General features: G+C 38.4%; 1 protein-coding gene and 1 pseudogene across 2 annotated transcripts in view; one reads left to right on the forward strand and one right to left on the reverse strand.

Annotated features, from left to right (window-relative positions):
- The window catches only part of FSIP1 (fibrous sheath interacting protein 1), a 194,369-nt gene that overhangs the window by 93,020 nt on the left and 77,784 nt on the right, over nucleotides 1–23,565 (reverse strand). The gene's annotated exons all lie outside the window — the stretch shown is intronic.
- Nucleotides 15,847–16,454, forward strand: LOC114679301 (cytochrome c oxidase subunit NDUFA4 pseudogene; annotated as a pseudogene). The gene is made up of 2 exons (XR_003731021.2): nucleotides 15,847–15,889; nucleotides 15,974–16,454. The product of XR_003731021.2 is annotated as a cytochrome c oxidase subunit NDUFA4 pseudogene (transcript).

Here is a 23,565-nt window from a genome sequence, read left to right on the forward strand (position 1 = left end):
AGCAAAGAGGAAAGTAAAGGTGAAAGAAATAAGATGAAAATGATTCCAGATGTACAGCGTGCAAAACACATGGGCTAAGGTTCTGTAGCCTTTGTTACAGATTCGCTGAAATATTTTTTCTAAGCTTCCTAGCAGACAAGGCAAAAAGGAGCTCAGAGTGTTCATCAGATAAAAGGAAGTGAATGGTTCAGAAGGAAGCACAACTGATTTTGGCACCAGGACCTACTGAGATGCTTTCTCTAATGAGTCCACAGAATGAAGGTGCTTTTTCACAAAATGAATTGTGTATCCAAACACAAACAGGATTTTTTTTTAATGTTGGGGCCCAGTTGCAAGTATAAAAGTTTAATAATTTAGGGGCCAAAATTTAACTGAAAGCTGAAAGGCATGCATATTATATAGAAATGCAAATAAAATGGTCTCAATATAGTTCCTGGACAAGCTTCCAACCACCTTCTCCTTTATATAAATGATATATTGTAATTTACTTTCCATAATTCACTTCCTTTGCAGATACTAATATCTTAAATATTACTGACCATTTTTAAATATGCAGCACTAAAATCATTATGGTCTGACACTTTTATATGCTTATAAAACACATTTTATTCTAACTGTTTTTATTAGAAGAAATGTGGCCTGCTGCAAACCAAAACCTACATATTTTACTTTGAAAAAAAAAAACCCCGCTGGAAATATAAAACCCCACACATTTGCTTTTAACACTGCTTGGGAACTAAGACCCATCAGGTGTACTTGACTGTGTTTTCACAGAAAAGCAGCACTCTCAGGGCAGGCACAGCCCATGGCATTCTCACTGCTCCCCAGGAAGGGGTGAGGGGTGACTGTGCAAGCTAGGGCACCCCGGATGAGGGCTCCCTTTCACGGGGATCTCTGGACCATTGTGTCTCTAGATTTAAGAATACAGAAAACAAAATTCCTTGGAATTTAGCCTCTGAGGAGGCAGGCAAATTATGTTAACCACAAGCAAACATCTACATTACTCTCTGGTTAGTTTCCATTACCTTCTAAAATAAATTGCAATTTAAAATCAGATCTTATAAGACTACATATAACAAGACACCCATATGTTTTCTTTTCTTGCCTCATGAAATGACAAAAATTGCAAAAACTATTATTTAATAGAATTTAAATTTTAATACTCAAATCACACGTGTTTATATTTAAATAAATGTTTGTTTCTTAAAATACAATTTATTCCCAGACTCTCTTGCTATAAATTAAAACACAAATGGAAGACGAGGATGCCCAGAAATGATTCCAGCTGATGGAAGTTCCTGGTCCAGTACAGAAAAAGAAAGAGAATAACAATAAACATAAGTTAAAAGAAGAGTAGAAGCAAAATACACTGGCAGTAAAGGCACGTTGGTACCAGGCGGGTTCTTGGAAAACAGGTCAGCAGAAGTTAACAGGGTGGTCACTAGCCCAATGACCAACTGTTTCCAAAACATTGGTCCAAACACAAGCCTACTTGTTCTCTGCTGGCTGGTCCCTCACTAGAGATTTCCAGCTGGAACTTCAAAACTTGATATAAACCATGACCAAGTGGGCTTTGTCATGGGAATGCAACACTGGTTGGGTATTCAAAAGACAACCGATGTAATCCACCAGATTAGCAGATGAAATGGAAAAAAAGTCATCATCAATCAATGCAGAAAAGCATTTGTCAAAATTCAACATACATTCATGATTAAAAAAAAAAAAAACTCTCAGCAAATTAGGAATAGAAGGGACCTTCTTCATTCTGGTAACACCTACGTCTAACATAATACTTAATGGTGAAAGATTGACTGCTTTCCCCCCAAGACCAGAAACAAGGCAAAAATGTCCACTCCCACCACACCTACTTGACATTGTACTAAAAGTTCTAGCCAATGCAAGAAAAAAAATCAAGGACAAGAAATAAAAGGCATGCAGATTTAAAATAAAGTTGTTCCTATTCACAGAGAACATGACTGGCTATGGAGAAAATCCCAAGGAATCAAGGGGAAAACAATTTCTGGAACTAGTAAGTGATTTTAGCAAGTTCACAGGATAAAGTTCAACACCAAAATTAACCATCTTTCCATATATACTCTTCTTGTATACACAGAAACCAAAAGAAAAAACACACATATTGGAAACCAAGAAAAAATACCACTTACAGTGTTACAATTTATACTTAAGTACAGGTCTCAAAAAGCACATACAGGATCTATAAGCTGAAGATGACAAAATGCTGCTGAAAGAAATGAAAGAAGACTAAATAAATAGAGAGGCATACCATTTTGATGAATTGGACGATTCGACATAATAAAGCTATCCGTTCTCACCAAACTGATCTATAAACTGATGCAATCCCAATCAAAATCCCAGCATGATTTCCTGTAGGTACAGACAAGCTGATTCTAAAATTTATATGAAAAGACAGAAGAACTAGAATAACCAGAACAATTTTGATAAAGGAAAAATGAGGTTGGAAAAATCATATGAGCTGATTTTAAAATTTAATATAAAGCTACAGCAATGAAGACAGTGTGGTATTGGCAAAGGAACAGACACACGTGTGTCTGAAATTTTTCATCATAAACGGTTGTTAAAAATAAAATTTAAAATAAACCAAATATGAGGAATCTGGGAAGGTCACTGAGGCACATGGGGAACATTATTAAAAGGCTGGAGAACAGACACTACAGCTGTGATTCTTGCCTGTCTCATTCACTCACTCAAACTCAATGCTTGGCATAGAGCACACAGTCCATAAATAGCTGCTCAATGAATAAAAAGTGAATGATGCACCAAGGGAAAGCTTACTGTTTGTAAGCTTACTCTTAACCTACAGAAGGAAATAGCACCAAGAATCATAATGGATTGATCTCCTTAATTGAAAACCAAATAGAGAAGGCTGGTTTACAAGTAAATTTTATTTTAGAATGTCAAATTCCAGATCTAGTCCCTATTCCCTCTCTTCCAAAATACCCCAGCCTACACTGGTTTCTCTTTTATGAACTCCTCTAGTAGGTGGCCTTAACATTTCTTACTCAATCAAATACAGCGTTGGACTGCACTCTTGTGTGTGGTGCCGGGGCTTTCCCACGTGGTTAGGATGGAAATAGCTGACATGTATTGATGGAGTTCCCGCCATATATCCTGGCACTGTTGTAAGTGCTTTCCACTCAACCCTGCAAAGCAAGTTATTAGTATCCCCTCCCCCAGATGAAGAAACTGGGGCATAGAGGGTCAAATAACTTCTCCAAGGTCACATTGCTAGTCCGGGGCAGAGCAAGGACTCAAACACAGGCAATGTGGCTCCATACTTGCCTCGGTACTGCCTCTTCTGAGGACCCTGAGAACCCAGACTCCTACAAATCACACTATTTTGTGTATTTTTCTCAGCAGTGTCCACCTAGGACAATGATGGGTATGCAGCACACACTTTAAAATCTAAATGGCTGGTGTGCTATCTGGGCTGTATTTGCAAATTCCAAGAGCATCTTTAGGGAAAGTTTTTAGCTAAAGTCTGTGTTGTTCTGAAGAACCCTCCTTAACTTTCTATAATGTTTTAGTTAATTCCACCATGAGGATTTCCATGACAAAAAAAAATTGTTCATGTGTGATAAAGATAAGATATTAGTACTCACCAGATGTTAAGTTTTTAATGTAAATATTGCCCAAAATAGATACCAAAACAACACTAGCAAAGTAAAAATCCTCCTGGGGAAAATTATATCTCAGTGAAAGTACTTTCCTATAAATCCCCCTGCCACTCCCAACAAACACACATAGAAAGCCTTTGATGGCAAAGGAAACCTCAAAGATGTCTTGCACTGAGAAGATAAAATATACAACGCCCTCCAGGAATTCTGGTCCTTCTTAAGATCTCTATCACTAATTGTTTTTGGAAAACCTCAATAGGAGTATTTGTTTCAATTCTGGGTTACATGTGGTTTAAGGGTAAAGAAAAGAAATGACTGTAGTCAGTCATCCACAGTCATCTCTCTAATGAGGTATGTGCTTACTGAACATATCTCATCTTAAAACAAATTTTTTTTATAAAAGATGAGTTTTTCCATTGATCTTTTTTCTTCTACAGCATTCTACTAAAGAGAGATTAATCCTAAAACAACAAGAAAGGCCTTTAATGAAAGCTCACCACAGCTGGCCAGCACCCAGGCTTTAGCTGTGTCCCACGATACACTCCAGACATTCTGCATGTTCTCTGTATGTTACATGTCAGACCATTCCAATGGAATGAGAAACTATGACTATACTATAATTTTTACATTTAACCCAAGTTTTTGCTGACATAATTAGCTAAAAATAGCAAAAAGGGTAACAAGAGCTGTTCAGTTAACAAAACTAATTTCAAATAACAAATTTGGAGGAGGATAATTTCAGTGACCACAAAGTAAAAGTAAAAACTTTATCCTATCAAGGACAACAATATGCTAACCGAATTCACCATCTATAAGGGTATTCTCTAGGAAACCCACCACCGGTATCCAATTTCCACTGGCAAGAAAGAGAACACAGACGTGATCATGCGACCACTAGGTGGCACCTTCACACTGCTTCATCTCAAAACCTTATTTCCACCTCTACTATGGCCTTCCCAAAGTATTAGCAGTATAAAATTCAAAACACAGGTGCCTCACTTTAACAAAAACTAAATAAATAAATTAGAAAATATATTTTTAATTAAAAACTTTTCCCATTAACTTCTACATATAATGCTTTGGTATATAATCACAGAAGAATATCTCACCAAACTGTCAATATAAATTGGTATTCTGACTTTATCGCCCCTTGGCAATGCATTGTTCTAATATTACAACGTAGAACTGAGATAAATTTGTTTTCATTCTTTTTATCACAAATATCTTCTAAATGTACATAACAGGAGTCTATTCTGCCCCTTCCCATAGAAGGTGGTTATTTGAGAATGACGTCTTCCATACAAAGTGCCACTGTCTTCAAAATGCTTTGACAAAGGCCATTAACTGAACTAAACTTCTTTACTTATAAATAAACACAAAAGGACTCACCAAAATGACTCTAGAGACTGCTCATCTTATGGAACTTGGTCTGGTATAGTAGCTTCAACTATATGCGTAACTGAATTAAAACAATTGTAAAAGCCCTGTGAGCAAAGGCTGTGCCTAACTGAAAAAACAAATGGCGGGCTCTAATATTTCTCGAGTCCCAGCCTATGATGGCAAGTGTCAAGTAATCCTGCAGACTGGGTAGAATGTATACCATTTCTTCATACCTTTCACATAAATACACTGAGGTTTTAGAAGATTTTTTAAAACAGGTCTAGATTATGACCTTGTAGGATCAACAAACAATTAGCAAATTTCCCAAGACTTGGGTGACATTATTAGATTCAAAGGGAAAGTCTGAGTAATGGGCATTTTGCTTATTTGGAATTATGTTTTATGTTTTGTTTGTTGTTGGCAGGGGCATGGGGTAGACAGTTCTGCCAACTTGTCTGTATCTATTTGCAAAATACCACCCCTGTTTCAGGTAGTTACAAATGGCAGGGTCCCAAGTAAACTTTTTAAATGTGCGGTTTCTCCTTGGCAACCTCAATCTCTCCTTTTTTCTCCAGTTTGTGTCCTTCCCTGCTTTGTAGCTTCTCACTCAATAACACTCTTGCTTTTGACATCCCCAATGCCCTTTCACCTTTCTTTCTTTCCTTTATTTTTTTTACTTTTTTTTTTTTTTTTTTTTTTCTGAGATGAAGTTTTGCTCTCCTTGCCCAGGCTGGAGCACAATGGCACAATCTTGGCTCACTGCAACCTCCGCCTCCTGGGTTCAAGCAATTCTGCCTCAGCCTCCCAAGTAGCTGGGATTACAGGCATGCATCACCACACCCAACTAACTTTATATTTTTAGTAGAGATGGGGTTTCACCATGTTGGCCAGGCTGGTCTCGAACTCCTGCCCTCAGGTGATCCACCCACCTCGGCCTCCTAAAGTGCTGGGATTACAGGCGTGAGCCACTGCACCCGGCTTTCACCTTTCTAAATTGACTGAGGCAAGGGTCTAGAATCAGCCATTTCCATTCTAAGGTAAACATGCCAGTCACTTGCAGAGTTGGTCCCTACCTCCCATGTGGTTCCCTGGCACTTCATATCTGCCTCTTTTTCAGGCCTGAATACCTCACATTGTAACTCTCTGTCTACATGAGGGCCTCCTCTACCAAGCTAAAAGTTTGTCAAGAAAGAAGACCAGGTCTTAATCTGTATGCCCAAAACCTACCTATGGTGTTTGTAAACAGTAAGCCCTTAATCAATGCTTGTTTAATGAATGTATCCTCTTGCCTTGCCTGATTTACATTTTAAGCCTCTTCTTTAATTGTGGAAAGGCTTTACCTCTACCTAACACAGGAGTTCTTAATTTTAGAGTTCAAGAGCACGTCTTTATGTACATCTATATGAGCATTTTTCCAGTAAAGAGGTTCACAGCCTTAATGAGATTCTTAAAGGAATCTCTAACTCTCAAAATTTGGAACCAAACCAAGCTAAAGAACTTCAAGCACTAGGAATCAGAAGAGAGACGTATTATTAGGCTAAGGGGCCTGCCAAGCATCATGGGACTATATTGGTAGGAAGCTACCAACTCTGCTTACAGGTAATGTCTCTGAATACAAAATAGAAGTAGACAGACTAGTCTCTGCTGAGAAATCAGACCAGTCGATGCAATCATATGCATTCACAAAACACATACCTAAAAGAAACCACAACTTCAGGGCAATGATAATGATCAGAATACAGATGTTCCTCAACTTACAATGGGCTTACATCCTGACAAACCCATTGTAAGTTGAAAATACAGTAAGCCAAAAATCCATTTATTTACTCACCTAACCTACTGAATATCAGAGTTTAGTCCAGCCTACCTTAAACATGCTCAGAACACTTATATTAGCCTACAGTTGGGAAAAATCATCTAACACAAAGCCCATTTTATAATAAAGTGTTGAATATCTCATGTAATTTCTTGAATGCTGTACCTAAAGTGAACAAAAGAATGTTGGTATAGGTATTCGAGTATGGTTTCTACTGAATGCATATGGCTTTTGCACCATCATAAAGTTGAAAAATCATTAAATTGAACATCATAAGTCAGGGACCATCTGTACTATGATTTCTAGAAAGTCACAAACTTTTAAAACTGAGTAGCAAAGGTATAGGACTGCAGAGAAAAATATCTATTTTTATTCCAGATTCTAAGTCCTATGCAGAAGCACAGCTCTGTTCCATGTTCCAAATACATACATGCCTATGCCCTCTAAAACCCTACTTCATGTAGCTCTGACCCAGCACCCAATCCCTTTGCCTAACACCTGTGGGTGAGGTGGTGTCCTTCTCCAGTTTTGTGCCTGCTAAGTAGAGCCCACCACTGGAAAAATTTTCATAGGCTAAATTTTAGTGAATTACTAAGAACAATTTAAAAATGGGGAAGCATATTTTCTAGAGGTCTGTTTCACCAAGAATTTTCAGTGGCGTTAATAGTTTGGATGAGTTATTTGACATATGAAGATGTCAATTAGACACATCCCAGGCCTCTCTGACCTGGACTCTCTGACTGACCAATTATAAATCGGGTTCCCATGATCCACTCTTCAGGTTCAACAACTAGAATGACTCCCAGAACTCTGGAAAATAGTTAACTTACTATCACTGCTTTACTATAAAAGATACTACTGAGGAACAGCCAAACAGAAGAGATGCATAGGGAAATGTACATGGAAAGAACACAGAATGTCATTGTCCTCTCTGTGCACACCACCCTCCCAGCACCTCTACATGTATACCAACCCAAAAGCTCTCCAAAACCCATGATTTAGGGGTGTTTATGAAAGCTTCATTATATAGGCATGATTGATTAATTCTTTGGTCATTGGTGATGAGCTTAATCTCCAGACCCTCTCCCCTCCCTGGACATCTAGGGTGGACTGAAAATTCCAACCTTCTAATCATGCTTTGGTCTTTCCAGTGACCAGCCTTCATCCTGAAACTATCTAGGAGCCTCGAGTCACCAGTCATCTCATTAGCAAACAAGACACTCTTTTCCCTCCAGAGAGTCCAAGGGTCTTAGAAAGTCTCGTGTCAGGAAACGAAGACCAAGACCAACTATTATAACAAAAGTTGCTCCTATCACCCCTCTCACTCAGGATATTACAAAGGTTTTAGGAGCTGTGTGCCAGGAACTGGGGACAAAGACTAAATATATCTTTCTTATTATATCACAATATCATACATACTTAATCCAATTACTATATTTATAATAATAGTTAAGATTAGTTATCTAAATGCCCAAACAGCATAAATCACTGAAGCCTTCAAAAGGAAAAAGCAGCAAATGCAGAACCATTTGAGTCCATTACCATTTTACTTCTACCTTTCTTCTTCTGATGTGAGTTTTCTTGAATCATTCATTTCTCATGCTGAAAATCACTCATTCAAAACCAGCCTTTTAGGAAGAAGGCCAGTACCCATGTATTAGGCTTCCATGTTGGGATTCAGATGATATGGAGTGGAGTTTTTCTACCATAAAAGAGAGGATATTTGAATAAGCCTTTAAGAACGAGAAAGTGAAAAACAGGGAAGAATAACATGTGCAAAGACTCAGTGGCATAAAGAAGGTTTGTATGTTAGGGAACAGCAAGTCGTTCACAGTGGTGGGCACGCTGGGTGGACTGGGAGCTACGGCGAGCGATGAGGCTGAAAAGCGTACAGCCGGCCAGGAAATCTGGATTCATCTTAAAGGTTACAGGGCCATTATAGAATGTTAATCAGGGAAGTGCCATATCATATTTGCATTCTGGAAAGATCACTCTTGCAGCAGTGTGAAATGGACTGGAGAGACTAGCTGCAGAAGGATTAGTTAATGTGGTAAGACAGAGATAAAGGATTTGAAAGACATTACGGAGGAAGAATACACTGATATGACTCCCTTCATAACTGTGGGGTAAAAATATAGTCCAATCTCTTCCTTTCCCAATTCATTGGTTTTGAGACCCCATTAGTCTATGTTATTAGCAGCAATTCCAGTATCTCCCTCCTGAAGCTGCTCCCCAGCCCTACCCCAAATTGTTGAAAAATGTTGAGGTCTGTCCTGATTCCAAATGCCATGTCAAAACAGAATAGAAAGCCTGATCAGTCCAAGACGAGTCCACACTTCTAGGTGCTGCAGCCCCTGGTAAAACCACAGAGTTGTTACTTTTGTCCATTGCTGCCACAAACCCTGGTGTTCCAGATCCCTGCAAAAATGACAGTGATGCCTCACACTTGGGATCCCAGGGAACTGCTGCTTTACCTTAACTCACACACACTGTCAAGGGATCAATGCTGTGCCAGAAACCCAGGCTCAGCCACGAGCCCTCCCTCATGAGCCTAGAAAGACCCTAATGTTAGCCAGTTCAACCTTCTCCTTTCTCCATAGTGAGTTTCCCTTTGGGCCCCTTGGAGTCCTTTCTTTCCAAGGGACCTCTGCTGGAGCAACATCAATCCATGAGAGAGGTTCAAGTAAAATTGAGCCAAAAAAGAGAAAGGGGTTACAGTTGGACTCCCTTTCCTCCAGGACGTTCCTTGGCCCCTATACAGGCAGTCAGCACTGTGAGACTTTGTCTCGCCAACATTTCCTGTCACTCTTCTCCCAGAATCATGGTTACTCATTTGCATTATATTTGCATAATTAATAGGGTTAAGTCCAGTCTTTAGGGAAGGGTGACTTTCCATGTCCACCTAAAGAGCAAGTGCCTGGACATTCCTTACAATTTAGAAAAGAAAAGAAAAAAAGAAGTGAAGTGTCTGTCTTTGGTGACTAGGTAGATGGGGATGCAGCTGCTCCCGCTCTGAGTGCCACAACAGGGCAGCGGCCCCGGATGACAGCTGCCCCACTGCAAGACTTGGCCAGTGACTGCAGCCTCTTGTGAAAGAAGAAGCGGTGTGCCAGCAAGCACCATTCATCAAATGGAGCACAGCAGATTTCAGCCCCTTCTTTCCCTCAGCCAGTCACCTCTGGACAGTGCACAGTGACCCAGTGGGCCTGCCTGAAACTGCTAAGGCGGAATGTTCTTCAAGAAGTTAGGCTCCGGGATGAGTCTGTGACCTCAGCAAATTAAAGTCCTTTCCAAAGAGTCTCATCTATTAAAGTAGCGAGATCCTGCTAAGATAAAGATGGCAGGAGGGGGATTCTTTGATGGGTACACTCTTTTTCATGGGGCTGGAGGAAGTACTGGACTGAAAGTGAAGTCTCTCAACTAATTTGACTCTTTCCTAGCTCAGAAAAGAGAATTATCTGTGAATTCTCTCACCCTCTCTGAAGTGCCAGTTACCAGGGGGGCAGTCATCAGTCTATCTTCTTTACACTTCTTTCAAGAGGCTTAAAGCCCTGTGAGGGGATGGATAGATAGATAGATACATAGATAGATAGATAGATAGATAGATAGATAGATAGATAGATAGATAATGAGTAATAGTTATATAGACAGATAATTTTAAAAGCTAGACTAGCAATTACTTGCCAAAAAGAAAAAACAATTTCCTCTTTTTGTGCTGTCAGTAAAATGTAAAATTTTACGGAATGCCCGCAAGGGATTCTCTTTAAGTGCTGCAAAACGATTATTTTCCACAAAGTCTAAAAAAAAAAATTGAAATGCTGATAGGAAAAGATCATCTTACTAGGTGCTTTGTAACGTAGAGGGAACTCCAGTCAATAGGCAGAGTGAGGTGGAAGGAAAGAGCCCCCAGAGGGAGATGAGACTTGTACTCCTCACCAGCTGCACTGCCAACTGTGTGGCCTTCAGTGACCACCTCACAGGCATCCTTCAGTTACCCACCTGGAGGGCGACTTAAATACCAAACAGAATAGTTTATGTGTGAAATGCTTTGCAACTATAAATGATTATTCACCTGCATTATAATTATGTTTCTACAAATTGTGCTTGTCAGTTCACATCCCAAAAGGACCTAAGCATTAGACACCATTTTACAAATTTTAAAAGGTCATTATGAAGTTCTGAAATACACTCTGGCTAAAGAAAATACACTTTAGGAAAAAAACGAACACATCATCCACGTCTTCAATTCTACATCCTAAATAAACAGTTTAATCCCATCACATAACACAGCAAAGCCTGTTATCCGATAAAAGGAGAGTACTAAACCCTCAATTTAAGGACTAGTTACAACTGATTAAAGTAAGGATACTTATAATTTAGTGTGTAAGAATGTATGCTGAAATATAATTAGTGCCTATGAATTAAAGCAGGATGGATTAGGCTAATTCCTGGAATGCTATTAGAGAGAAGACCCTAGGTTTAAAAAAAAAGAAAGAAAAGAAAAGAAGAAAAAAGAATGATCTTTGTGTTTGCACAGCAGCTAAGCCGCTTAATGTCCCTCTAATGGATGTGAATGGGAAGAAAGGGAGAAGGGGAGTGGAACCCTCTCCGTGGCGTCAGCCCACGCTATGCCTGCCTGGCACTGCAGCCCTGGAAACCTGGGTACAAGGCAGAAGGGGCTGATTGCATGCCCTCAGCTCACTTCCCAGCTTCATTTATATGGTAATTAGCGCTCTGCTGCCAGAAGGGAGAGCATCTGCCAAAAGTAAAGTCCTCACAATAACAAAACTGACATTAGCTGTGATGCCGTCAAAGTGCTGACTAAGAAATTTCTTTTATCTCCTTTTGAAGCCATAAAGTGCATTCATGTTATTACTAGCCGGGAGTTTTTAACAGTCTTGCACTGACAGCAATTATTTAACACACGCACAAAACAATAGAGTTTCACACCACGTAATAAACCTTTGAGCTCCGTGACTTCCAGTGCTCTCACTGGCTAGATTTTATGGTCTGGTAGCTCCTGAACAGTCAAGTATACAAGCCACAAAAACAGTATAAAAGTGATTTGAAGCAACCACTTTTTGTGCCCTTGCAGATTTATTTAATGACTGAGGCACACTCCATGATCACGGGCCAATTAAAAGATTTGTCTGCCCACCTTATTCGCTGTGCTTAACTGCTACTAAGTCTCTGCGAAGGAATCAAGCTGAACCCATGGTTGTTGAACTGTCCCTACATCTAATTTTTCCAAAACCTCAGCCAGAGTAAGATTTAAGTATTTTAGCAATCTATTTAAGGTGCACTATATTATTACCTTTCTCAGTAAAATAATTCATTCAAATATTGTATTTGAATATCAACTCTGCTAAGCCCCAGAATAGAACACCATATACGAAGGAGAAGAAAATCAAGAAAACTGCTTTCAGGAATCATCTAACTGAGGAGTTGTAATCAAATAACGGTGATAGAGGCTGTATGTGTTTAAAGAACTCTCCTGGAAGTCAGATGTGGGTTATGGACAAGTCACCAAAGCCCTATGTCTGGTGTCCTTATCTGTAACAATAGAGGTAGTGATAGCTATGCCACCTGCCTCCAAGGTTTTCACGAAGATGAAACAAAAACTGCAGGAACATAGAAGAATAGATTGTAAATATTTTCATCACAAAAAAAATAAGGAGGTGAAGTGATGGATATATATTAATTAGCTTGATTTAATCTTTCTACAATGTATATACACATCAAAAGTCCACATTGTACCCTACAAATATATTCAACTATTATTTGTCAAATAAATTTAAAAACTGCAGAAACAAGCACTTTGCAAACTATGATGCATTATATAAATAAAGGAACAATTATTCTCTGCAAATGATACCAAGTGATTTATTTTATTTTATTTTTTTGTCACTCTAATTCAAGGATTTTAGTATGTAACCATCATAGCCATGGAGACCTTGAAATCTAATTGCATTTACTAATTTACTATGAGTTATCACTAGGAATTCCCTAATTCAGTATCAAGAATATAGAAATCAGAATATCAAAGTTTTAAGAATTATGAAATTTGTTTAAAGGGAACATATGGTTTAAAATAGATGGCTAAAGCCAGCAAGCATTATAAAATAATTTTTAAACTTTTAAAAGACTCAACTTTTAAAAGACTCAAATTATATATGCAAAATCCTCAGTCACTATGTAAGTTCATGACTTTATACATATTTATGTGCAAAGTTTGAACTATATTATGACTCATTTTTGGCTGGTCATGGTGGCTCACACCTACAATCCCAGCACTTTGGGAGGTGAAGGCAGGTGGATCACTTGAGGTAAGGAGTTTGAGACCAGCCTGGCCAACATGGGGAACGCTGTCTCTACTAAAAATACAAAAATCAGCCGGGTGTGGTGGTGGGTGCCCCTAATCCCAGAAACACTTAAACCTGGGAGGTGGAGGTTGCAGTGAGCCAAGATCACGCCACTGCACTCCAGCCAGTGAGACTCCATCTTAAAAAAAAAAAAAAAAAAAAAAGATATATATATATATATATGATGACTCATTTTTAAAGGCATTTTTGGTCAACTAGTTTTATGTATTAAAAACATACTTAATGTAAGTCAGGTACTATAGAAAGGTCATAATCAATCACATAATCTCTTTCTGAGCCCATTTATCTGCCCATACATCTGTAATAGAGATGTGCTGTCAGTGGCGTTTACATTTTCCCAGCAAACAGAATCATAGAACAACAGGGTTTTAGAGCTCTGTCTTGCTTTTACGTCAGTTGTACTTCCCTAACATTTGCATATGCCAGGATTTCACCTATTTTCTTAAATTGCATGCAATAGCCATGCCATGCCCACCATTTTGAAAAGGTACTAGCTGCCCACCTGGGGTTAGTTCTTGACCTCTACATCAAGATACACTTCTGGTCATTGCCTTTGGTGTATCACTGCCTTTGGTGTTCTCTGCCAGCCGGCCCTCCATGGCTGCTAATCCCCATCCATACCCTGTGACACCCAATACCCAACTGTTCCTCTTCTGCTTGTCTCACTCTGCTCCTTGTCTCTGAATGGTAACTCAAGCTCTGCCTCTAAAGCTTTCTTGCCAAAGTATCACATTCTACTTTACATACTTTACCCCTCAAAGCCTTTAAATTATTGTTTATGTACTCCCACAAGTTATATTTATTTGTCTTGTGTCCCCTACTTAATTTTAAATTCTTATAGACACAAATTTAATGTTGCTATTTTTCACAAATTTAACATTACCATATTACTTTCATATGCAGAAGTATGACAATGGGTAGACTTCCCAAACTATGCAAATTCCTGCTTTTTAACAGACATTTAAATCAAAATACACTGTTAGGAGCCCACTGACTATAGGACATTGTTTGAGTTGTTAGGAAAATTTTCTGAAGGATAATCTTAGGCTATATGATGTTGATCATGTGTGTCTGCACACAATGTAGAGATAGGATAAATAAAAATTAAAACAGTGAGTTTACTACTTCTTAGCTAACATTCAATTCAAATATTAAAAGGAGACTCACTCAAGAAAAAAATTACATTCTTCTATGTTTTTAATTGTCACTGCTTATCTAAACCTTAGATACTAAGCAATGAAGCTAAGAAGAGATTAGCAGCAAACTTCAAAGGTAATAGCAGGCACTTAAGCAAGAACATAATTAGATGGTGATTTCATTGACATTACTTACTCAAAATACACTCTAGAGATGATGCAGGGCTTATACATGAAAGTATATAAATGCTTTTGATGGATTACTTCAACAAACAAAAAGCAGGTTGCAATACCCAGAACATATTTCTCACAAATGACTCCATATGAAAATCAGATAGAAAAACAGCAGCACCTCACAAAACTTTTCAATATTGTAGAACAGTAAATAAAATTAACACTTTAGAGGTAGTTAAATCTGTAATATACGTGACAAAGAGCATATGTTTTAAATATATAAAGACAGCTTTCCAATACAAAACGAAAAGAATACCTTAATAAAATACATAAATGAACAAAGACACAAATGGTCAATGCACCGAAGAAGAAACACAAACTGCCAATAAACAATCGAAAATATGTCCAAATTTGCTAGTAACCAAAACAAAATAAATTAAAGCAACTATATCATTTTTAAACCCTGAGACTGGCAAAAAAAGAATACTACCACTGTAGGTATAGCACTCTGGAATATTCTTAGTGCAAGAATAAATTACACATCCTCACTGGAGGACAATTTGGCAACACACAGCCAAACCCTACACACACACTCTCAGCAATTCCACTTAAGAATACATCCTAAGACAATGATTAAACAAATGCTCACTCCGTCATGGTTTATAATAATAATATTGCACATTACTAGAAATGAACAGAGAGGCCTCATTCAATAGACACACTCACATAGTACCATAATGCATTTATTGTTAAGTAAAAAGCAGGCTATAAAACCTATGTAGAATATGATCCTGGTTTGTAAAAAGACAAAAAAGGAGGAAGGAAGGGGAGGAGAGGGAAGGAGATTGAAGAAGAGAGGAAAGGAGGAGGGGGAAGGGGTGTGTGTGTGTGTTGGGATGGGGGGAAGTGAGCATTTGGGGTACATGTGGATAGGGAAAACGTCAGACAGGATAATGACCAAGGGTTAACTATGCTTGCATGCATAATTTTTCTTTTCTTCTTTATATTTTTCTAGATTGCCTGAATGTCCCCAAAAGCTACTTTCACTATGAAAATAAATTTCAACCATAATCACATTTGCATAACCACTCTGTAATTAAAGAGAAATCTTTCAACAAATTCTCCATCCTTATCTTCAGAGGCAGTCAGCGATTTCTAGTTGGGCACAAGAGAACCCTTCACATTCACAAAGTGTGTTTCTAGGTATACCAAACAAAAACAAAAACAAACTAAAACTTGCTGTGTGTCCACACAGACTCTTCAAAAATATTCTCTAGTACTTTCCAGAGGGAAGCGCCTCAATGGAGGCAGAGCCTGAAACCTCATTCCATGTATTTGATACTGGTTGGCCAGTAAGAATGTGAAGAGTTAAAAACCCTTCCAGAATACTTCATGCATGGAATGAACTGGGATAAATAATAATTGCAGGCAGATACTACTTAGCTCAGGGCCTGGTGGCTAGACAGGTTCTCTCCTTTCCAGTCGGAGGCCTCTGCTGCAAACATGCTCCGCCAGAGCCGAGCTTGATCCCCCTCTTTGTATTTATTGGAACTGGAGCTACTGGAGCAACACTGTATCTCTTGCGTCTGGCATTGTTCAATCCAGATGTTTGTTGGGACAGAAATAACCCAGAGCCCTGGAACAAACTGGGTCCCAATGATCAATACAAGTTCTACTCAGTGAATGTGGATTACAGCAAACTGAAGAAGGAACGTCCAGATTTCTAAATGAAATGTTTCACTATAACGCTGCTTTAGAATGAAGGTCTTCCAGAAGCCACATCCGCACAATTTTCCACTTAACCAGGAAATATTTCTCCTCTAAATGCATGAAATCATGTTGGAGATCCCTATTGTAATCTCTATTGGAGATTACACTGATTAATAAATAACTGAAACTTGAAAAAAAAGTAATAATAATAATAATTGCATTAGCAAATAGTGCCCAAAGAAAGATTTCTGAAATATTCTAACTTCAGGAATCAAATACAAGCTGAGGTGACATCAAGCTCAGCAGCTATAAGAATGAAGTCAGACATTCTGCCCTGTGCTCCCCAAATTTGTCTTCTCTCATCACTTCCAATTTAAGGAAGGAAGAGCCTGTAACAGAAAAATGGTAAAACAAGAAAATTTCCATCATTTGAGAGAGACATTGTGAATAATTCTACAAAGACACACTTCTACTTCTCAATATGTCCAAGAGGTGAAATTGAGCATATTCTTTCTTTTCCAAGATTACACATATGGTTTCAGTAAGTCTTTTGTTTCAATTTCCATTTCTTGGCCCTCATTTTTTAGATCAAATCTAACAACCCATGTCAGACTCACTTTAAAAACACACAGCTAGACACTACTATGGGACCTCTCTCTTCATTATTTTTAGACTCTCCTAGAATCTTACTAATGCCTGTTTCTTCTACACCCCTAGAAAATTAGAATGTTGGGGAAATGTTTACTTTTTTAAAAAAATAAATAAACCAATGTGTCCGAGTACTACATAAATCACCTTTTTCTTCTCTGAAACTGCTCTGTTAATAGCCACTAGCCACATGGGGCAATGGAGACCTTGAAAGGTGGCTAAGTCCAAATCAAGATGTGTTATAAGTGTACAAAACACACTGGATTTCATATATATATATAATATACAATTAATAATGTTTATATTAATTACATGTCAAAATGATATTTGAATATAGTGAGTTAAATACAATTTCACCTGCTTCTTTTTACCTTTTTGATGTGACTAGCAAAAGATATAAAATTACTTATGTGGTTGCATTGTGTTTCTGTTGGACAGTGCTGGTCTGGAATGCTACTTCATCTTGTCGAGATTCTTATTGCCATTTCTGTAACTCTGCAAATACTCAGTATTCTCTTTCAATAATAGGTCTTCATCAGTGGCATTACGCAAGAGGTTTGCTCCCTCCACCACACTCGGTAAAACACCTGCCACTAGTTACTCCTTTTCCCGAAATTAAAGTCTATGCTTACTGGAAGCTGATCTGAGCATTCTGCACTCCTCGTGATCAGTGTTTTCCCCAGGGCTGCTCTGCCCCTTTGGGCCACATACACGTGAGCAGTGGAGCGGCATTATAGTTTGCCAATGCTGGTGGATGGTATAACTTTCAGTTTGGGGTTCAAACTCACTTCCCACAGGGCAGACACACTAAAGTGTCACCACAATTCCCTCGCAAAACTCATTCATTCCCTGAATTCTCCCAGTGCACCAGAAGGAATGCTATCCATTTTATACCTGCCCAAAAGTGGGCTACTGTGTCAGTTAGGATTGCTTTCGTAAAAGAAACCCAGTGACACGCCTGGCATAACCAAGGTCGGTTTATTTTTCCAACTTAAGAAATTGGTCAGAGGTAAACAGGTAAGAGGTGATGCAATAACTTTATGACGGGACAACTGCCCCAGCCTCCTCTCTTTCTGACCTGCCCTTGTGGTCTCAAGATGCCTCCTGAAGGTTCAGGCAGTGTTTCTATGCTCCCACCAAGAAGGGAAAAGATGAAGGGCGAGAGGCATATGTCAGCTGTTTTTCTTTTTATCAAGAGGCTTCTGCTTGTATCTGACTGGCCAGAACTAACTTGCATGTCACCCTAGTTACAAGGGAGTCTGGGATAGTATGTTTAACTAGAATTTTATCAGTAAGGAAAAACAGCAAATGGATTTGGGGTAGGCAGTTGTTAATGTGCACCCTAGTTTTATTTTCACAAATATTGTTGCAATTTTGTTAGAGATAGGAATAAATGCCTAGAGATATGGGGATTAAAGAAAAATTCAACAAAATTCACAATCTTAATGTTGGACACAAAAGTTGGGAGAATGGAAACTTTGAGAACATAATATCTATTACATAGATCATTTCATTTTATTGAACTTCCACTTTTTTGAATAGTTCTTATAACAACTCTCACCATGTATCTTCGTTGATAATAAAAGTACGATCAACCTGCCAATAATATCTTTTCTAAAAGTTTAGTTCATATTAAACAGCTGCTCAGAAAACTGTATCCACCAGTCACAGCCTGCTATTCAAGATGGCCTCATTCTACTTTTATAATTTTATTTTTTTCTATTTCCTTTCATCCGGAGTGGATGAAAGCAGACCTCCAATGTGAAAAGGAGTTTCTTCCTGAGTCATCTGCAAAATTCCACACTCCTGTCACCCATCTGATCCAATACCAAATTCAGCATTCCACTCAAATTTCTGAAGCATTGTTGTCGTTAATAAGAATCGCTGTCTGCTTTTCAATCACTACCACTAGATTTTTTGTTAAAGACACAGAAACATAGCTTCAGTAATTCACGAGTATTAAGGCCCACACCATGCCAACCTAAGAATGGCAGAGCTGCACCAGCTGAGGATGCCAGGCCCTCCGCTGGGAGCACTCACTCACTCACTCACCAAGTGACTTACTCCCAAACAAGAGCCCTGCAGAAAGCCTGATTCAAGTTCTCGGTTCAGCAAAATTCAAGTTTCTAAGATGTCATGTATCTTTATCGCATTGGCAAAAAGTCAGACCTTTCTATGATTAATTCATAAACGTTACTGATCATTCTGTTCCCTCTAATGATCCAAGCTTTCCAAAAGCTGGCCCTTTTCCACAGTGTCTTCTTTCTGTGACACCCACCCCCATCTATACCAAATGAAACCCGGCTCATTCCTCAAGGCTCCATTCAGATTTCACATTTTCCACAAAGCCTTTCCAAATCGCTCTGCTGTAACTGTTCTCTGTTTTGATCAAATATAGCACTTGATTTCTATTTCTCTCGTGTCATTTGTTTTATTTCTGCCTTATATTTGTCGACTAGTCCCAGCCTCTCCCACTAGACCAAAAGCTTGACTCTATATTCTTAGCAGAGCATTTTATTTATTTGTTTGCACTGAATTAAATCTGGATTGTTTTTTCTATGTGACAGACAAAAGTAATTGTGCAACATCATTGACCACAATATTTTTTAAAGTCTGGTCACAAATTATGACTGTCAAAATAGTAATCAGCCCATTGCTTTCCATTTTGAGCTCCAGAGAAAATTATTACAAATATATGAAGAGATGTCCTATGGCCTTGAGGAGGGAGGAAAGATTGCCCACCAGTGTCTATACAAGGCTTTCACTACTCCACTATGCAGCCCATAGGTCCCCATATATATTTAGCACAGAATCCAGTTACACAAAGATTCTTGAGCATCTGCAAAGGATGAATAGATTTCCTGAACCCAAAAGTTGGGACACAGAATTTTTGTGCCATTCCAGTTTCCATTTAAAATACAGCTTTCATTGGATGCAGTGGCTCACTCATGTAATCCCAGCACTTTGGTAGGCCGAGGTAGGCAGACTGCTTGAGCCCACGAGTTCGAGATCAACCTGGGCAACATAGTGAGACCTCACCTCTACAAAAAACACAAAAATTAGCTGGGCATGGTGATGCAGGCCTGTAGTCCCAGCTATTCAGGGGGCTGAGGTGGGAAAACCACTTGAGCCCAGGGGGCAGGGGTTGTGGTGAGCCAAGATTGCACCACTGCACTCCAGCCTGGGTGACAGAGTGAGACCCCATCCTAAAAAAATTTTTTTTAATGGATCAAGGAGCACACTTCTTTAGTAAATCTGGTATGTGTTCCAAACTGTTCAATGTAAAAACTTGGGGTAAGATAAGAGTTAACATTTTAAGGAACAAAGAGCAGAAGCTAAGAAGGGCAATAAGAAGGGCAAAAAAAGTTCGAAAAAAATCCATCTTACTGGCAAAAAGATAACAGTAATATATTCCCGCATATGTAGGTTGTGTGTAATTATAATCTATCTCTTTGTCTTCCTTCTGCCCTAGGTCTCAGAGGCTAATGTGCTGTTTTACAAAAACTGTTTAACAACTTTTCTCTGACTGGTTTGAAAAACTGTTGTTGTTCTCACTTGAGGGATGGTGCAAAGCTTTAAAAAAGCTATAGAATGATGAAGGGAAAATAGATGTAAGTGCCAGGATCCTGTTTAAAGGATCAAGGAAGGTCTAACTCCAAGAATGTCCACTTAACATTATATTTTCATTTCTATGAATTCTATCTGGTTTCATTTCAAATCTTTGTCATATTCTCAAAGCTCATTTTCTTTCTTTAAATATATTAAACAGACATATTTTACATTCTGAAACAGACCACTCCAAACTCTGAGTCTACGTGGAACTGACTCTATAGCATGTTTTTTCAATTAACCACTGCTCATGGTAGTTTCTTTCTTTATGTGTTGGGGGTCGGGGGAGGCCTCTATCGTGGATTCATGGCCCTTAAATTTTATTTGTGGGAATTTATTAAGGTCTAGATTTAAATTATTGTGTTCTTCCAGAGAGATTCCCCTTTCCTTCTACCAGGAGCTAGGATTACTCCAATCTAAGACCATTTTCAACTGAACATTCAACTTGGCCCCACGGGTGGTATTAACTCAAACCCAAAGCCTAGCTTCATGCAGGGTTATCATTAGTAATTCTCATGGGGGTCTTTTCTTTTCCATTCCACCCACAACCAAAGCAGAGACAGCTACACATGTCCCCACCAATCCCTCTCCAGAGCAGATTCTTCTTCGTTTTTCCACTCGGAAGAACCATTTGGTGTGCTGACTCTATGTGGGAGCTCTGACTTGACCTCTACCCTGTATTGGGCTCTGTTTCCTGTGCTCCCTCTACACATGCCTGGTTAAACCCACACTTCAGGCCTTCAGAGGTCAACAGATACCATGGGGACCAATGTTTGTTCCAGTGGTCACTTACCCCGCCTAACACACAGTGTCGTCATTCCTACCCTCCAAGGAATTCCCTTACACATTTCTGCCAGCTCAGCCATGCTTTTAAAACTACTTTTTAAAAAACATATTTTATCTAGCATGCTCAGGCTTGCTTTCCCAAGCAGGGTCTCTCTTAACATCTAGTCTGCCATACAGCTAGAACTAGAACTCTCCCATCCAGAGATTTGCATAGGGGCTGGAAACAGTTCCATGTGGCATGTTACTACCCTGTGTCAACATCCAAATAATAGGCTTCATTTTAACCTCTAAAATCAGTATAATGTTTATGTACACATTTTTCTTTTACCTCAATGCTATACTGCTTAAATATGGTGTGTGTGCATCATATATTATAATTTTTACAATAATTATTTTATATAATTATACTTAATAATCATATTCACATTTGTTTATTTCTTGAAGCATGTATCTGTCCTTGTTCCATGTAATCACACCTACAGCACATGGCCGCTACCAGTGAACTTTAAAAACTAATTCAGAAAGCAAATGGCAAGTTATGTTAAAACCTAGCTAGTCTTATTACCTATTTCTAGAGCCTCTGCTCAACAATAAGAATTTAAGGAAAAATAAGCAGTATTATAAAACAAAGTTACTATCATAATTGTCCTTTTTTTTTTTTTTTTAAGATGGAGTTTCACTCTTATTGCCCAGGCTGGAGTGCAAAGGCGCTACTTCTGCTCACTGCAACCTCTGCCTCCCGGGTTCAAACAGTTCTCCTGCCTCACCCTCCCGAGTAGCTAGGATTACAGGCATGCACCACCACGCCTGGTTAATTTTGTATTATTAGTAGTGATGAGGTTTTGCCATGTTGGTCAGGCTGGTCTCAAACTCCCGACCTCAGGTGATCTGCCCACCTCAGCCTCCCAAAGTGCTGGGATTACAGGCGTGAACCACCGTGCCCAGCCCATAATTGTCATTTTTAAGGTGCCTCTCAAGATATGGCACGTTATTATTCAGAAACAGCACAATACCTACACCTTCTATAACATATCATCTGCATTATCATAACACATGTGAAAAACCATAATCTAGAACCAAACATCTTTAATAATTTTTTAAATGTTTACAGTATAGGTAGAATACAAAGTTTATTTATAACCTCTCTCATTCCAAAATGAGTTTGAAACTGAAACCTACTAATATATTTTACAAATTGATTTAAAAGGATAGTTGAAACAAAGTAAGTTCATGAAAAAATATCCAACTATCCTTAACATCTTCATCTCAAACATTAGGACAAATACCTAATCCATGCAGGGCTTAAAACCTAGACGACGGGTTGATAGGTGCAGCAAACCACCATGGCACATGTATACCTATGTAACAAACCTGCACGTTCTGCACATGTATCCCAGAACTTAAAGTAAAATTTAAAAATAAATAAATAAATAAATAAAAACATTTTCCTCTCAAAGAACTCCAGCTAATTATGTTTCAAATTTCTCATAAATTATATTGATCTATGAAGTCAATAACTTTTAAAAGGTTACTGGGTCATTTATTCATTGCAGGATAATTCATGAACATCAGCCATGTAACTATAACTGTTCTACATTCTCAACTATTAAATGGTGATATTCCATTGCAAGGAGTTTTGTTAAGATTTCTGCATTAAATGATGTAGAAATATATAAGTGCTTCTGAAAATTTTATGTTCTACTTGCTTGTTTCAAAATGGGCCTATGATTAAGAGAACACATTTTTTAACGTTTCTCTGTTAACGTACAAATCTCACTCTCCAAAGTTTAAAACCAAATGTTTTGCATCATTATTACACACACCTGCCACCACCTACAGAAAGAACAAAAGTTGTATACTCTAAATACCAACTGTATGTGGCAGTGTTATTATTTTATCCACATTTCTAAAACCTGTTACAAGTGAAAAAAAGATTAAAATAATTTCTGCAGTTATAAACAGTGACACCAAAGTATAACTATTTTTCCAATTCAGACTTTCATTAATGTATGAATACCAAAGCACACTATCTGGTCTTCCTGTTTAACCATAAACATGTCAGGTCTGTTTGGAGTAGTGCTGAATTTGGAAAAGATGAATATCCGGTTGGTAATAGCTTAAAGGTTTTAGAATAAAGCCTACATTTGTGGGTGGCCACAAATCTTAGCTAAAAATTGGCTGAACTATACAGATGTGACTTAGAGAGGTTGGATTTATTGAAATGTTCACAGATTGAGGTGTCAGAAGAGCTGGGCTTCGATTATTTC

This window comes from Macaca mulatta, chromosome 7 (assembly GCF_049350105.2).
Source record: "Macaca mulatta isolate MMU2019108-1 chromosome 7, T2T-MMU8v2.0, whole genome shotgun sequence".
Taxonomy (NCBI): domain Eukaryota; kingdom Metazoa; phylum Chordata; class Mammalia; order Primates; family Cercopithecidae; genus Macaca; species Macaca mulatta.